The following is a 17,364-nucleotide window of genomic DNA, read 5'->3' on the forward strand; positions in this document are numbered from 1 at the left end:
CATGGCCAAAAGAAATAAGTGGAACAGCTCCATGGCATTTGTAGTAAAGCTCTTTGGAAGCTGTTTGAGAAATGCATTTCAGTACATGCAGCTGAACACTGATGGCAAAACATACACATCCCAACAATTTACATCCTTTCAAATAGCACACAAGGGAGAAGATCAGTGATAAAAACCCAGAACAAACAGCATTGCGTGTGGGCTGTGGAGGAACACTTACAGGCATGGAAAAGAGTCTGCTCTGACACCCCTATGTGAAAATAAATCCAGTAACTTAGCAGGAGGATTTTCCATGACTCTGAAATGTCTGCAACATCCAACAGCTGCACCATTTTTTTGAATAGACACTTGTTTTCTGAGTGAAGTTACTTAGTACAAATGCTTTGCAAACAACAAAGGCAACTAAGTTTATCTCAGAGATCTGTGGCCAGAGTTCTTTACACAGCCGAGCATCCACAGCTGTGACAGCAATCAAGTGCACAAGGTTTTCTTTTCCTTTGTTAACTGTTGTGATGAAATTGTTTCTAAAGCTTGGAGAAGTCAGCAGAAATCAACTGGGAGTAAGGAAAATGGTCACAGACTCCTGGCAATTAGTAAAACAGAGCTGAAATGTAAACAGCATACTGTAGGTAGAGACATTTGTTACTAATCTTCTGTGATTCTTCAGTAAAATACAAGGTCTTTTTCCCAGGGTAATACTCTCAGTTAATGGTTTTAGAAGTGTTTTTTCCAAGACCTAATGCATCACAGCAGAGACACATGGGTTTGTAGCATAACTGGTGAAGGAGAGAATTGACAAACTAGTGATGGCCATGTTGGAGAGCTGAAGCAGATGCTCATAAGCTCACCACATAACAGGTAAGAAAAAGAGTCCTAAGAGTCCTGAAACCTACTTTCTTCTAAAGAAAACTGGCTATTTTTGGCCTGAATGCTAGTGGTTCATGCAAAGGGGATGGAAGGACTGGGGAATGTGTCAGTGAAACTCAAAAGGGTCATAGTGAATTACAAAACCATTTGTTTTGAAGTCATTGTCTTTCCTTCCGCTTTCCCCAGGGATGCCAGCACAGACCTGCCCAACTTCCTTTCCTCAGTATCTGCCTTTGATCTGCAGCCAGAGCCCCAAGTGACTCTCCTGTCCATTGCCACATTTCTAGGAACCTGGGCAATCTAACCCTTAGTACAGATAGAGAGCATTTAATTCTGGGTTAGCTTTGCCAATTAATTTCTCTAGTTCTTTCCATTCTTAGTCTTTAAAGACTTTGCTTCATATATTGACCTGTATCTGATGTTTTTTTTACATCATCACAATTTATTTCCTCACAGCTTTGTGGCTCTGTATCTGTCTGTTATGTTCTCTTTTTTCTTTGCTGACACTCTTTGCCTCTTTGCTGGTATTTTATGAGAACGACTTATTATTTATGTGGTTCTCTTACCTTCTTTTTTTCTTCTAACTGCACCCTAGAGCTACATTTTGTTAGAATTTTTTATTTTTCCAATAATCTGTGGATATGAAAAAATGTTTTTTGATGATTAGATACCAGGTGGATAGACATCTGACACTAGACACTGTAGACAGGTATCTGATAAATACTACAATTCTGGAAAGAAACAAAGAATCATAGAATGCTTTAGGTTGGAAGGGACCTTTGGAGGTCATCTACTCCAACCCCACTGCAATGAACAGGAACATCTTCAACTAGATCAGGTTGCTCAGAGCCCCATCCAACCTGACCTTGAATGGTTCTAGGGATGGGGCCACCACAACCTCTCTGGTCGACATGTTCTAATGTTTCACCACCCTCATTGGAAAAATTTCTTTCCTTATATCAGTCAAAATCTACCCTTCTTTTGTTTAAAACCATTACCCCTTGTCCTGTCACAACAGGCCTTGCTAAAGAGGTTGCCCCCATCCTTCCTGTAGTCCCCCTTTAAGTACTGGAAGGTTGCAATAAGGTGTCCCCGCAGCCTTTTCTTCTCCAGGCTGAACAATCTCAACTCTCTCAGCCTGTCCTTGTAGGAGAGTTGCTTCAGCCCTTGGATCATTTTTGTGGCCCTCCTTTGGACCCGCTTCAACAGTTCCATGTCCTTCTTGTTTTGAGGGCTCCAGAGCTGGAAGCAGAAGTTCTGCTGGGATTAGTAAACAGCCATTCTACACAAGTCCCTAACAATGGTTTTCTTGCTTCCAGTATTCACAAGATATAACTTAGTTTAGTCCAACAAAGTCAGAAGAACTTTGGGAAACTTGGTTTTAATGACTTACAGAGATAAATTTTATTTGGTTATTAATATTATTTTTCTTGGCTTTGTGATGCTGGTGTTTGGAGAATGTCACAGTTTTCCATGGAACTGAGGAAAGACTCAGTAGACTAATTTCTTCTTCTCTTATATTTGTGCAAATAAAGAGCAATGGAAGAAGAATTGCTAGTCAAAAATGTTGTTAGGACTGAAGGGGAAATATTGGAAGTAAATTTCTTCTTTTTTGAATGACTCCTTCTCTTACAACACTGAGGAAAACTGAGGTCAAAGCAACATTGGCATATTGTGCATTTGAAAAACCTGTTCTAGAGTCACTCTGCTCTTTCTTTCTAAGATCAAAGAAGTTGGTAGCACACTCTGTAAGCCATCTGCCAGACGAAGACATCACAAATGTTAAATTTATTCTAGGAATGCTACTTCTCTTTCATATCTGGGTGACAATTGAGGGCCGAACCAAATTTTAAGCTTTCTGAATTTTTTCTGTCTCTGCTTACTGTAGAGGAAAATGAGGCTTTAACCATCTGACCTTCCTTCATGTTATCATCTAGTTTAAAAATACAACAGGTTATTAAATTTCCTAGCTACTCTTATGCTTAAGCCTATTAACTTTCATTTTATGAGAAAAAAATTCTTTAAGAAAGACATCCTGTCTTGATATGGAAAAGACAAAAGATGGGAAAGCCATCACACCTTTCCTAGTGTACTAAAATACCCAGTGAGCTTCACTGTTAAAATGTTTGGTGTTTTTACCTGAAGTAGCTGCGCTCAGAGCCCTTCCATCACCCTTCTTTGCCTCTTTCTATTAAAGAACCCAGTAGTGTTTGGTTATTTCCCTTAAAGGAAATAATTATTCCATCTTTCATGTGAACTAAGCAGGAAGCCTGTTAGCTCTTCCTGACACAGTATCAAATTGGGAGCTGTGGATTAATTTTGTTCAAGACTGCAATCCTTTCTGAAGTAATTGTGTTCTCTGTTCTATGTATTTGCCCTGTTGTTCTGGTTTCTTGATTTAGAACTTTGTACGTGGATCTATTACAATGATGTGGGGTTTTTTTTTTTGACTTTGCAACATCTGTGCTTATTGCTTGATAAATATATACCTGAGTTCATGGGCAAATTGCTGTCTATGCCTGCTGTTTCATCACACCAGCAGTGTGCCCAGGTGGCGAAGGCGGCCAACAGCATCCTGGCTTGTATCAGGAATAGTGTGGCCAGTAGGAGTAGGGAAGTGATCATGTCCTTGTACTTGGCACTGGTGAGGCTGCTCCTTGAATACAGTGTTCAGTTTTGGGCCCCTCAGTACAAGAAGGTCATTGAGTTGCTGGAGCATGTCCAGAGAAAGGCAATGAAGCAGGTGAAAAGTCTGAAGAACAAATCTTACGAGGAGCAGCTGAGGGAACTGGGGTTGTTTTGTGTGCTGGTTTTGGTTGGGATAGAGTTAATTCTTTTCACTGTAGCTGGTAAAGTGCTGATGACACATTGATGCTTTATTTGCTCAGTGTCACCAAGTAGCACCTGTAGTAGTCAGGGACCTTTCCAGCTTCCCGTGCTCTGCCACACGGGCAAGAGGCTGGGAGGGGTGGGGCCACAGCCAAGTCAGCTGACCCCAACTGGCCAATGGGATGTTCCTTCCATACCATGTGACACCATGACCAGTATATTAATGGGGGCAGTTGGCATGTAGGGGAAGTGGCTGTGTTGGGTTGGTGGGTGGCTGTGTCATGTGCTGTTTGATTCCCCCTTCACCCCCACCTCTCCCTGGCTTTTGCCTCTCTTATTATTCTCCTTTTCATTGCATTACTACTGTTGTTGTTATTATTGTTTTAATTATCAAACTGTTATCTCAAGCCACAAACTTTCTCACTTTTACCCTTCTGATTGTCTCCCCCATCCCACGGGTCAGGGAGTGAGCGAGGAGCTGTGTGGGGCTGAGTTGCTGGCTAAACCACAGCATTTATTCTGGAGAAGAGGAGGCTGAGGGGAGACCTTATTGCTCTCTACAACTACCTGAAAGGAGGTTGCAGTGAGGTGGGTGTTGGTCTTTTCTCCCAAGTAACTTGTGACAGGATGAGAGGAAATAGCCTCAAGTTGCACCAGTGGAGGTTTAAGTTGGATATTAGGAAAAAAGTTTTCACTGAAAGGGTTGTCAAGCATTGGAACAGGCTGCCCAGAGAAGTGGTAGAGTTGCCATACCTGGAGGTATTTAAAAGACTTGTAGATGTGGCACTTCAGGGCATTTAGGAGACAGGGTAGTGTTGGGTTGATGGTTGGACTTGATGATCCTAGAGGTCTTTTCCAACCTTAATGATTCATGATCCTCTCTATTTTTCTTTCCACCAGCCTTAACATTATTGCCAAATCTTATCGGCAATGATCTAATAATCCTGTGTAATTGTGGAAATTCCATTTAGTGTTTGTTATGAGTTGTTCTAGGGTCTCAGGTTTAGTACCAGTCCCCATGATGCTGTAGTAGAAATTCACAAATTCACTTGAAATTTATTTACGATTACTTGTTCTGTTTTCATTAATAATACTGGCTATACTTCCTAGTGTTGTCCTCCAAGCAAACTAATTTTCCTTAACTGAGGCTTATGTCTTTAACTAAGATGACAGAGACATAAAAAAGGCACTTGAGAACCTCTGACTAAATTTTCATTGATGCGAAGCCAGCTCAGTTTTTGCATCATTAAGCAAGAAAAATGAGGTATTGATTTCCCAGGTCAGCTGCACTGCCCTTGTCCCTTTATTCCAATCTTTAGCCAGCTGTGAAAGAGGAAAGAGACTGAGGTGTTCCTGGATGTGAAGGAATCCCAGGCTAGAGGAACATCATCTTTGACAGTGATCCTTCACTGCTGTCACAGAAGGTATTTTGGGCAAGGCAAAAGTTGGAGCACACTGCATTCCTCCAACCTTTAGCAAAGGAACAATGCCTATGTGATATTCCCAACAGAACAGTTTTTATCAACCTTTACACTCAAAAGTGAACCAAGCTAGGGCTGGCCCTTTTCTCTCGCATTGCTTTTCCCTGCTGAACTTATTGGAGTTGCTTTTGATTTATATTGACATACATAAGGACTGAAGGTACAAATGCGATTTTCATAAATTCAGGCAGGACTTCCATGAGTCCAAACTAGAGAACACAGCCATATAAAATGTACAAGGCTATCTAGAGGGACATATTCAAAACCAGATGAACTACTTGCCTATTAAACTTGATGGAAAGTGGTTCCAGAAAAAAAATGTTAGCTTGTCAGCATCCAGCAGAAGATCTTGGTCATTATGCATGTTTTTGAAGAGGCCAAGTTCAGTATTAGTTATTAACATTTACAATACAAAAATGCTACTCGTACGGTTGTATAATGGACTAATCATTCTTCTAGTTAATTATCTTCAAAATTTTTTAATTATTTTCCCTATACTTCCACCTAATAAACTTCATAATATGTTTAACTTGCTTGGTTTTTCCATCAGAAATTGCTCCTGTCTATTTTGGACATGAAAAGAGCATAGATATGCTCTGTGAAAAAAAGTTCATCTAAGTAAATGTGACCTTAAAGAGGTATGGAAAACCCCTGCTTCTAGGAAGTCCATTTCAGTAAACTATGCAATGACATTTTGCCTTGCATATGCTAACTCTTCATGGTGCTGAAGCTTGGCATAACATCTGAATATGGTTTTTTTTCTGCATCTGGTCCCTAAATTACTCCAAATACAGGCTTTGTTGTGTTGTAGAATACAGAGCAAAACCTACTACCATTTCATGTTAGAGACTGAAATATAATCTGCAAATATTCAGAAATATAAATATTCATATAAAATGATTGTTTTCCAAATTGTTTCAATTTCACTGGTGTCAGTTGTAAGGCCTGCTTCCCTCCCATATGCTTCTGGCATATGATCAATGTTATAGATCTGTCATAAAAGGGTGGGGATTATGCAAACATCAGGTACAGACATAGTTATCTAGATCTGAGTACCTGAAACTGTTTATTGGTACATTTAAATTTATTGCTAATGAATTTTAATGGCTAAGCAGCCAATTCAATGTTCATAAGAATGAGAGAATACTGTTCTGAGCAGCACAGAAACACTGAAAAAAATAAGCTTTTTACACACCTCTTTTTTCTTTAAAATGTTACACTGCTCTCTTACCAAAAATTGGCAGTGAGGTAAAAGAATATAAATTGGTTAGGATAAATCTTTGATGAAGGAAAAACCAAAAACCCTAAACAAACATGTGCCTTTAGGGAAATCAATTTTTAAACTATTCATCTCTGCCCTCAAATTATTTTCAGAGATGTTTCCTCTCAAGACTGCAAATGATTTTGCAATTAAATTGCCTTTATTGTGAGATGGAGAAATCACCTTAAATGAACTTAATTCAAGACCAGCACAGTGCAGGAACAGCTGTTGGGCCAGCTAGGCATGCTTACAGGGGGGGAGGCTTGATCCAGCTCTTCTCCTGTGGGAATTCGTGGTGTCTCAAGGGCTGCAAGCAGGCTGGTCCTTCCTTGGCCCACGTTTGATGAAACATATATTTTAGGGAGCTTATGCTAATGCAGTTCTCTCTAAAATGCTTTCTGTGAGGCCCCTCTATCATGAGTTTCGTCAAAAGAACCAGGGGCTTAAGAAGGAAAGCTATGCTAGGAAAAAACCCTTAGAAGTTCTTCCATGAACTCTGCTAGTAAAATCTGTTTTAAAAAGTCCTTCTAGTTATATTCTCTTAAAAATGAGTAGAATCTACAGCAACTAAGGCACAACATCTTTTCCTACAGATACAGAAAATGCAGCTGTGCTAGACCTTATGGAGAGCAAATATGGTCATTCAAATGCACATCCAATCATTTTTATATTCGTTGTTCCATTGCTACTAATAATTGTGTCCCTCCCAAGGCCATCCAAGAAGACAAATGATTGTATCAAGAAGGGTTTCTACGGAAAAGGGATACAGAGATGAAGCATTTCTGTTAATACAATTTATGAAGAGATGGGTTTTGCAGGTGTTCCATATCATACATCTGGATTTCCAAATCTACACGTAATATTTTTTCTTTCCATAGTGAGTATGATAGATTAATCATAACCCAAATATCTTTAAAAAGAACATTCTGATTCACTTGCCAAAATTGGATATGTATTTTGAAACAGAGAAAATGTTCATGTTTGCTGTGAGAATTGGCATCCCTTCTGTATCACTCCAGGAAAGGCTCCTGCACTAGTAGGCAGAGAAAAGGATGAAACTTAGTTTTAAAGGGAAATCAATTTGTAAAAGGGATATTTATTTATTAGCGCTTATTAAGCAGAAGTAGCTTTCTCCTTCTATATTAATTTTTTTCATTCATCCTTTGTTTACTAGTGCTGAAAAAAACCCTCTGATTTTGGCACTCCTGGTCTTCTCTCTGTAGCTTGTGGAAAAGAGTGTACGCCAAATTCAGGCATGACATGTATATGATATAAGTAGGTCCCTGAAATCCAAAGTAATGGCCTGAGTGTAACATGACAGGTTCTACATGCAAAGGGTACAGAAGAAGCAGCTGATGGCAACAAAAATAAGTCAGGAAAAGGTTTATCTTCATTTTATAGTGAGTCTTTCTGGCTTATGAGGTGACAAATAATCTTGACCCTTCAGTAGTGTGTAGCTGTATACTGGCTCATCTTGCTCTGAATGCGGTCAGCTTGGTCCCCTGGGAACAAGGGCTCACAACCGTAGGAGTGATGGTAAGTTCAGCCAGAAGGAAAGATGAGGATCATGCCTCCTGCCAGTAGGGTACTGTACCATCCAGGACTGGCATGATAGGCTGTGGGTTTGTCTCATGATGAAAGGAAATGGGCTTGATGACAGTCATGGACTGTCTGAGGGATGCACTATTATGCCAATCTGCTGTATATTACTTCACACCAGCAGGGATGTTAATGGGATCAAATATAACATTTCTAATGTAATTTACATGGTAACAGCATACGTATGCTTTTCAAATAAGACTAAGAAGCTCTGTAGCAGATACCCGTCTTCCTTCAGGGGCAATGTTTCCTAATTCCTCTTTCTTGATCCACTATTAAGGAAATGAAACTGTTATTTAAAAGTGTCACAAGCTTCACTGTATTAGTATATATATTCACCTTTCAGAGACTGATGGATAAATTGGATTGACTGGAGACTTTTGATAGCTGGAATGATAAAAATAAGCACAGAAGGGGAACCCGAAGGATTTTGTTTTAAACAGAGCACTAGGAAATTACTATATGTCTCCTCTGAATTCCCTTCCAGATCATTAAATTCCTGATTAAATTCCTAGGGTTGCATATTAATTAATCCTAACAGCTGTACTTAGACTTCCCTTCTGAGGAAAAATATTGCCTGTGACATGGTGGAGATGCACAAGGCAAGTCACTTCCATCACCACAAGAGTGCACAGAACTAAGGATTCTAAGTGATGACAAACTTAAATTGTTGCTAAATGAAATAATTCAGTTGAGATGTATAGTGTGACATGACATGTTTCTTGACTTACTTTAACTGAGATCAGAATTTGAATTTTGGAATTATTTATGAACTCTAGGATTATTTCTTGAGACAGCCTGATTCAGTCACATAAAATTTTGAGTAATACAATTATATATTAAATATTTAATATTGTAGGGTAAATGTATGGAGAAAAAATTGTCATTTTCCCAAGAAAATACTTTTAGTCACACTATCATGGTGATTGGAAAAACTTAGCTCGTTCTCATAGTGTTGTACTTTCATATCAGCTCCTGGTTATATTATTATACCACAGTTTGACCAGGGAATACTCTGGGGCATTCTGTGTATCAACCAAGGAAGTGAAAAAATACCAAGACAAATGAGTGTTTCTTTTTTTTTCTTCCTTTTAATTATGTGAAATAAAATAGTCAGGTGAAATAATCAAAAACTCACTAGCAAACAAACTGTTCCTAAAAAAAGAACTTTGGGAAACTAAGTTGTTTTTGCAGAAGCTTCCTGTTCAGTCTTCCACATTCATTCTTCTGAATAAAAATTGATGGTATTTTTTGGGTGTTTTCTATACTTGACATTACTCATGTTGTTACTGTATTATACACTCCACTCAATTTCACTGTTCCATCAGATTCTGTTTTTATTATTTTCCCATCAGTCTCTTTCACTTGTGAAAAATGTATAAAATTATGTGGTCATGCATAAGGCCGTTATATGAGCCATTGTCTTAAACTTATTTCTATGTATGTAAATGGGGGAGAATTATTTCTTCCTCTCGATGTGCTTATTCCTGCAAAGAACTATTTATGTATATACTAAAGAATGTAGTGACACCTGGGAAGAGTGATACAAACTGAAAATAATTTCATTTTAGAGAAAGCTGAATAAAGATGAGTGTCTAATTAAGTTTAAGTAGTACTTTAATTTAGGGCTGAGTATAAACTAGCAATAATAGGATCCTTCTAAATTTTTCTTGCAACAATATTGAATTGTGGAAATATATAAAGATCTTCATTTAGGTTTGTAAGACTCTGAGATTATAACTTTCCTCCTGTGCTTTCATCAATTGGAATATCATTAGTAAAATTTGAAACACAGCCTACTCTGAGTAGTCTAAGTCCATATTGCTCCATCCAAGATACATTCCATGAGTCATTGGCTACTTGGGTTAAATGCACCATGTCCATTTTAGATCAGACATTTCTCAATCCCATATTAACTGTCAAAATAGTTTGGAAAGCCAGTTACTGGTAATGGTGTGTTTGGCAGCTAATAACAATTGCATGATCAGCTTTCATTTTCCATTGTCCAGTGATCTAATAGAAAAAACATTAGATACCATAGGCTGTTATGTTTTTTTTCTTATAACTGTTTTCAAATTGTTATTTAGCAAAAGTACCCTAGAGCAAAGGTAATAAATAACCATGTTCTCAGGTACTTGCTTGAATACAGTTAGTAAAAACACATGTTTATAAACTGTTTCCCAACTTGTGTCAGACTCCTATTTTTTTACAAGTCACACATGACCAAGTAGTACTTCAGACTAGGGATAAATAATTTTTCTATGGAATAAGAGGACTTCTCTGGCAGCTTTATGTCTAGCCTGTTTTGTCAGACAAGAGGCATGGGTTCTCCCCAAGACTCTTCCTAGTGTTCATCAACAGAACCAATATAAACATGCTAGGTAAGAGTATTCAAGGACAGGGAAATCTGACATTCACAGACCAACCAACCCTCAGATGAATCTACAGAGGGAGAAAGGCGTAAAAGCTGGAAAGCAAAAAAAAAAAAAAAGACATTATTGTAATACCAGTTAGAGGTGGAAAAAGAAAATAAAATTTTAAAAAGGGAAAGAAAAAACAGAAATGATATGGGCTGTTCATACAATCCTTTTCCTCATAAATACATAAAGGTGTGAATGGCATGGATTTTTCTTGCAGGGGTTTATTTAATTTGCTTCTCCCTTCTTTTCCCACTTCTTGAATCCTTTAGGCTTCATGATATGCCTTTCGGCCTCCTCCTCCTGTCTTTTCCATTTTTCCTCTGCTTCCTCAGAGTAGAGTCTCCCTCCATACATTCTTCTTTAGATGCTCCATTCTCGAGGCTTGCTTTCATTCTTCAAGTCCAAGGTCCTTATCCCATAATACTATTTTATATAATAAAATCTGAGGCTTCAGAAGTACCTTTCCATTCAGCTACAGACATTTTTTCCCCTACCCCACCTTGTTGCCAGCACTTTTTAATGTATATGTAACAGGAATGCACTAAAACCCTCCTTCTTTTCTGAATGAAGACAATAAGTCTTTTTAAATTGATACCATCCCACATAACTGAATTTAGTCCTAAACTGTGAAAATCCCCAGCTGCATTATGCTTATGTCTGATATATACAGAACTATTGCCTAAAATTAATTTATATTGCACAAGCCTCCTTGAAGTATAAGGAATAAGTGAAGCAAAGCATGAGGAGACCTTTCCTTGGCTCAGAATTAACATGTTAAAACATTTTTGGATGCACTAATATAAACCACACAAAAATTAGATTTGAAGTTATCAGGCTGGGAAAGAAGACAAAATATGATGCCCACTGAATTGAACTTCTATTTTCACTGAGGTTGTAGCTGGCTTAGGTCTAGAGTGACAAAAGGTGTGCTGATTTTGGGTAAGTGGAGAGGTGGAGCACAAAGAATACATTACCCAAAGTGGGCTTCAGTTATTTATTACTAAATAACTTTACAAAAAATCTTCCTAAGCCAAACCCAGCCAAAAATAAACAAGCATACAGTTGAAAAAAGACGGTATGCTAAAACTCCGTATTGCATTTTGAATCAATAAGAGGACTAGATGCATTCTAAGACAGTACTTAAACTGCCTTAAATCTTCAGTCATTCAGTCTTCCTAAAGTCAATCTTTCCATTTAACTGATCTGTTAAACAACTTTTTTTTTGACCAATACTATTTAAAGTAATTGCGTAGTATTGAAAATTCAGTAAGACATCTTGAAGCATTGTTTATATATACACTCCTCTGTATATTATTTTCACCTAGGTTAGTCTCCCTGCTAACTGGCTTAACTATACCAGGGACCATTTTCTGGCCCTGAGGCCAACTGGCACATTTTGACCATACTATTAACCTCCCTTGCTTTCCAAATCACATCTGAATTACCTTTTGGGAATGGCCTGTGGCCCATTCTACCTCCTGATCTGTGTTAGGGAATAGTTATTAGATGTTCCAGACAAAAAAAAAATCCAACAGATTATTATATTTTAAGAATGCAGTCAGTTGAGTTCCAGTGTCTGGTTCTCTGCCATAGCAAATAGACATGACTGAAGAGTACTAGAACAGGAATCATTGACTTACTTACACTGAGCAGACATATCATTTTCAGAAAGAAGAGGAAAAATTTTACTTCTGAATCAAATAGAAGCTGTGCTGACCTATGCACTTTAATAGTATTTTATATTAAACATCAAAGAAAACTTGGAATGGAAATAACAGCGGAGCTCTTTATCCTAGCTGGGTTTAATTTTTGTGATTCAACACATTTTTGGTTCATTGGGGTTTTTTTGTTTGCTTGATATGTTGCAATGCCTAGGATTCACTTAAAGCTGCAGATCTGTTAAAAAACAGTGTGCTAAAGGCAATACCTGAAACTAAACTGAACTGCAGTCTTTGTACTGTGATTTCTTCTTGCAGAATCTCCAGAATACACAGAACTTTACTTGCTTCCAAAACCTCCTGCTTGTTAAGATAATGTTCATTGGAAAAGTAAACAAGCCTGTTAAAAAAACCCTGTCCACATAGCATTTCTTTTCTGACCCAGGCTCTGCTGAAAATGGTTTGTTCCAATTTGTCAAATGGGATGTTGAAATCACAGCTAGTTCTTGATTACCTTGTTGTGAGTCTCCTCATGCCCTATTCCTCATTGCTCCTGCCACTTTTTCAGAATCAAGCCAGGCATGCTTGGTTTAGCAAACAGCTCCTCTCTCTTCTCTTGCTCCTCAGGCTTCACATGCTTCCCATCCTCCTCCTCCCGGCAGGATCTCCAGTCCCTGACAGCAGCCTGGGCTTACCGCTACACTTGACCCTAGCCTTATACAAACTGACCTCAATTTTCAAGCTGGGTCATATTGAATCAGTACGTCATCTTTGTCTTTGACTCTTGCAAGTGTTAAGTGTTGTCCCAAATCTTAGAATCAGAACCATAATTCTGATGGCCAATAGGTCATTGGAAGTAATGATGAATTATCTGGATTTATATGTGGCAGCATTTTGAATTGGCACAAACGTGCAGTATCATAGAATCACAGAATGATAGAACGTCCTGAGTTGGAAGGCACCTGCAAAGATCGTCACGTCTGACTCCTGTTCCTGCACAGGATATATTCCAGCTCTCTAAACTGTATGCAAATGACAAATTTCCAAACAGGTGTTTAAAAAATTTTTTTAATGCCATTTAAATGTTTCTTAGAAAGGTTACAGGTTACACACACACATATATAAAACACAGACAAGCTCCTCATGAGAGATTTTTTTTTATTGTGTGGGAAGCAGCAGGTCTCCTGAGACAGAAACCCTGATATGTTTAAATGATGTAGGAACTAAGACCTTCAATCCAATGAAACAAATTAATGACACCTTAATTTTTAAGGTCGTAACTTAGCTGACAATAACATTCTGCAAATCTGCAATAGAGGCAGAAATCAGCACATATTTAAAAATTAACATCTAAAAACTACAAGTAAAGATGCACATTTCATAAGGAACAGAAACAGATCCTTTGCCTTTTTCACAAGTCATTCACAATTCCAGCACAGCAGGAATTTCCATTTCAAATTCTCTATTACCCACAGAGAGAGAGAAGGATTGAAAAAAAGGTACAGAGGGATTTTATGCAATTTTTAAAAATTTTATTTTATGCAAAAAATCCAAAGTTTTTTCCACAGTGCAACAGTTCAACAGTTCTGTGCTGGCACTGAAATTATTATTTTTAAAAAATGGAAGTAAACCAATTATTTTCATGACTTGAGTTATAAAATGCCCTCAGAATCTAGCCTTTTTTTTTTTTTCTTTCTAAAGCCATGAGACCCAGTAATAGCTAACCTATTGATTTTACTAGGTTTAGACAGTGTAATTAACACAGTATTCTAGAAATTCTGAAAGGCTTTGGTTACTCTAATCTGGAATCAAAGCTTTGTGAACAATGAAAAGTACATTAAAACATGCTCACATCACTTCTAAACCAATTTCCTGTTCAATTTCTCTTCACTTTTTAACACCAAACAAATTCCTTTTGTCTTTTGTCATCAGAGATGGAACAGGGAGATGTTCAAAAGTCAACTTCCAAAATGAAGTGCTTTTCAATGATTATGAAAAGTAGAGACTCTTAGGTTATGTGATAAAAGTTCTTTGGCACACCCACAGAGGAGCACAAAAAGGCAATGGTAGGAATGGGAGCCCAAATATTACCCTGCTGAACTGCTCCCAGGCCCATCACAGGAGCCATCGGGTGGAGTTGGAGGGGACACCCAAACTAAGAACTCAGAAGAAGGAACACTCTGTCCAGGCCCTTCCCAGAGTTGTCTCAAGGATAACTCAGCCCATGTCCAGGTGTGACACTCATTACAACGGGTCACCAACACAGCACCTTTGTTGTATGGTACATATCACGGGGTGCAGGGGAAGAACATTTCAGGGTAGCACAGGACTATGGGGTGTTTAGGGGAGGAAAGGGATGGATTTAGGTGATTTGGAGAGGAACAAGTGTGGGAAAATACAGGGGCAAGGAGAAAGTGTGTGAAACTATATATGAAGTATATGAAAGGACAAATATAGGAACTCAGAATAAAGTAACTATTAGTGTCAAAAGTGCTGAAGAACTTTAAATACTAATGGTAATGGAAACACCTGGGGTCATTCATTCTATAGAGCTAGACAATATTGTCAAAATCTAACGACCAATTCTAAAGAAGCTGCAAAAGTGTTCATTGCTTAAGGATTTCCCTATTTTCCATTAACAATTTTTTAAAAATTTTGAATTTCAGTGAAGTCCTTAGAGAGGACACATTTATTTGTCCTTTCACACTGTAGCAAGTATGGTTCAAAATACTAAAATAATAGAATAGGTAGGTATGAAAGTAAGCCAGATTATTTTGAAAGACTCTACAGTTCAGACACAAACTAGCTTTTGGAAAATATGAGTGTAATATATGAGAAGAATTGAAGATGGGTCAAGAAGGACTGTTCACGGATGTGAGAGATGTCAACACTGGGGATGAGGATGAAAAGCTGAGAAAACATTCATCTGGTGAAAGTTATCTGTGAAAACAAGAAGTCCAAGGAGTTAGAATGTTGTGCTGGTTTTGGCTGGGGTAGAGTTAATTTTCTTCAAAGTAGGTAGTGTAGGGCTACGTTTTGGATTTGTGCAGAAAACAGTGTTGATAATACAGGGATGTATTCGTTATTGCTGAGCAGCACTTACACAGGCTCAAGGCCTTTTCTGCTTCTCACCCCACCCCACCAGCGAGGAGACTGGGGGGACACAAGGAGCTGGGAGGGGGCACAGCCGGGACAGATGAGCCCAACTGACCAACGGGATAGTCCATACCATATGACGTCACGCTCAGTATATAAAGCTGGGAGAAGAAGAAGGAAAGGGGGGACATTTAGAGTGATGGCATTTGTCTCCCCAAGTAACCCTTACGCGTGATGGAGCCCTGCTTTCCCAGGAGTGTCTGAACCCCTGCCTGCCCATGGGATTTGTGAATGAATTCCTTGTTTTGCTTTGCTTGCACGCGCAGGTTTTGCTTTACCTGTTAAACTGTCTTTATCTCAACCTGTGAGTTTTCTCACTTTTACCCTTCTGATTCTCCTCCCCCATCTCACCAAAGGGGGAGAGAGTGAGTGACTGTGTGCTGCTTAGCTGTCCGCTGGGGTTAAACCACAGCAAAGTCCAAGTCATTTTGATAAGAACCAAACTGCTGTTCATGACAGTGTCTTGTTCTGGGTGTTATCTTTTTGTCCCAACAAGTACAGTAATGAACAATTCCAGATCCTGAAATAATTGTCTTGAAAAAAAATTCTATTCTTGTACTGACACAAATGTCCTCCATATGGAGTACAAAGTTGAAATCTGGTCAATTTTCTCCAAACAGAATAATAGTTCAGCTGAAAAGATTAAAAAAAGTTAGGATTGCTGGCTTGTGGGGCTGAGCAGTATGTGCTACAGCATTATGTTTACATTTCATGGTTTAGACATATTCTAAATTTCCTTTAGGTCTATCTTGATCTTACTGGCATTGGCAGAGGGTAAGATTTACAATTAATGTATATCTAAACTTGTTGGGATAGCATGTATGTGTTGCAAACTTGATGAGAAAATATCTTGCCAGGTTTATTAAAAGAAAAACTCAAACATTTCATAGTGCTATTTTCCCTTTATTTGTCAGATAGATATGAAAGTTAGCAAGAAAATATTATAACCTATTTCTTTTATCCACAATGCTCTTCTTCAGTTGTTGACAAAAGAAAAACATCACTGCCCTAGTGAGACTACATCTGGAGTACTGTGTCCAGTTTTGGGCCCCCCGGTTTAAGAAGGATGTGGAACTGCTTGAGCAAGTCCAGTGGAGAGCTACCAAGATGATCAGGGGACTGGAGCATCTCCCTTATGAGGGAAGGCTGAGAGACCTGGGTTTGTTCAGCCTGGAGAAGACTGAGGGGGGATCTCATCAATACTTAAAAATATCTGAAGGGTGGGTGTCAAGATGATGGGACTGGGCGATTTTCAACAGTGCCCAACGACAGGACAAGGGGCAATGGGCTCAGGTTGGAACACAGGAAGTTCCATCTCAGTATGAAGAAAAAACTTCTTTCCTGTGAGGGTGACAGAGCAGTGGCACAGGCTGCCCAGGGAGGCTGTGGAGTCTCCTTCCCCGGAGACATTCAAAACCTGCCTGGATGCATTCCTGTGCCCCCTGCTCTAGGTGTGCCTGCTCAAGCAGAGGGGTTGGACAAGGTGATCTCCAGAGGTCGCTTCCAACCCCTGCCATTCTGTGATTCTGTCATCACCCTTTGAAAGTGCAACAGCATGTGTCTAAGGAAAATCAGGTTCATTTCTGTACTATCTACTATGGAACATTTAAGGAAACTGTATTTCAGGAGTTTTATAATTTTGAATTATTATTTTAAGAAATGAAAGAAGAACACAAAACAAAACATGAGAAACAAGAGTGGGCTGCTTCCCCTTATATGTCCTTTTGTAAGGAGTTTGGAATCACTGAAATGTACTGACATTAAGAACTCTTTCCTTCCTTTCCATTCATATAGATCTCTGTTGACCCTAACCACTTTTGCATATTGTGGTGATATTTCTGTAAAGTTTTTGCCAAACATCTGCTTGAACCTGCTGATGATTTTGGTAGTATTGCATGAGCTATAAATTATGTACAAGCACAAAAAATGATTGAAGACCTTTATTGTTTTCAGTATTCATTTGTTGATGTCATTGATCTTTACATAAAACCTTCAACATAATTTAGCTCTTAATTAAACATCAGATAAGTCTTCATGGAAGCAGATCCTTTCTGCTCCTTGCTTTTTCTGATTCCAGCGAAGTCTAGTTTTGT

Source organism: Phalacrocorax aristotelis, chromosome 3 (genome assembly GCF_949628215.1).
Source record: "Phalacrocorax aristotelis chromosome 3, bGulAri2.1, whole genome shotgun sequence".
Taxonomy (NCBI): domain Eukaryota; kingdom Metazoa; phylum Chordata; class Aves; order Suliformes; family Phalacrocoracidae; genus Phalacrocorax; species Phalacrocorax aristotelis.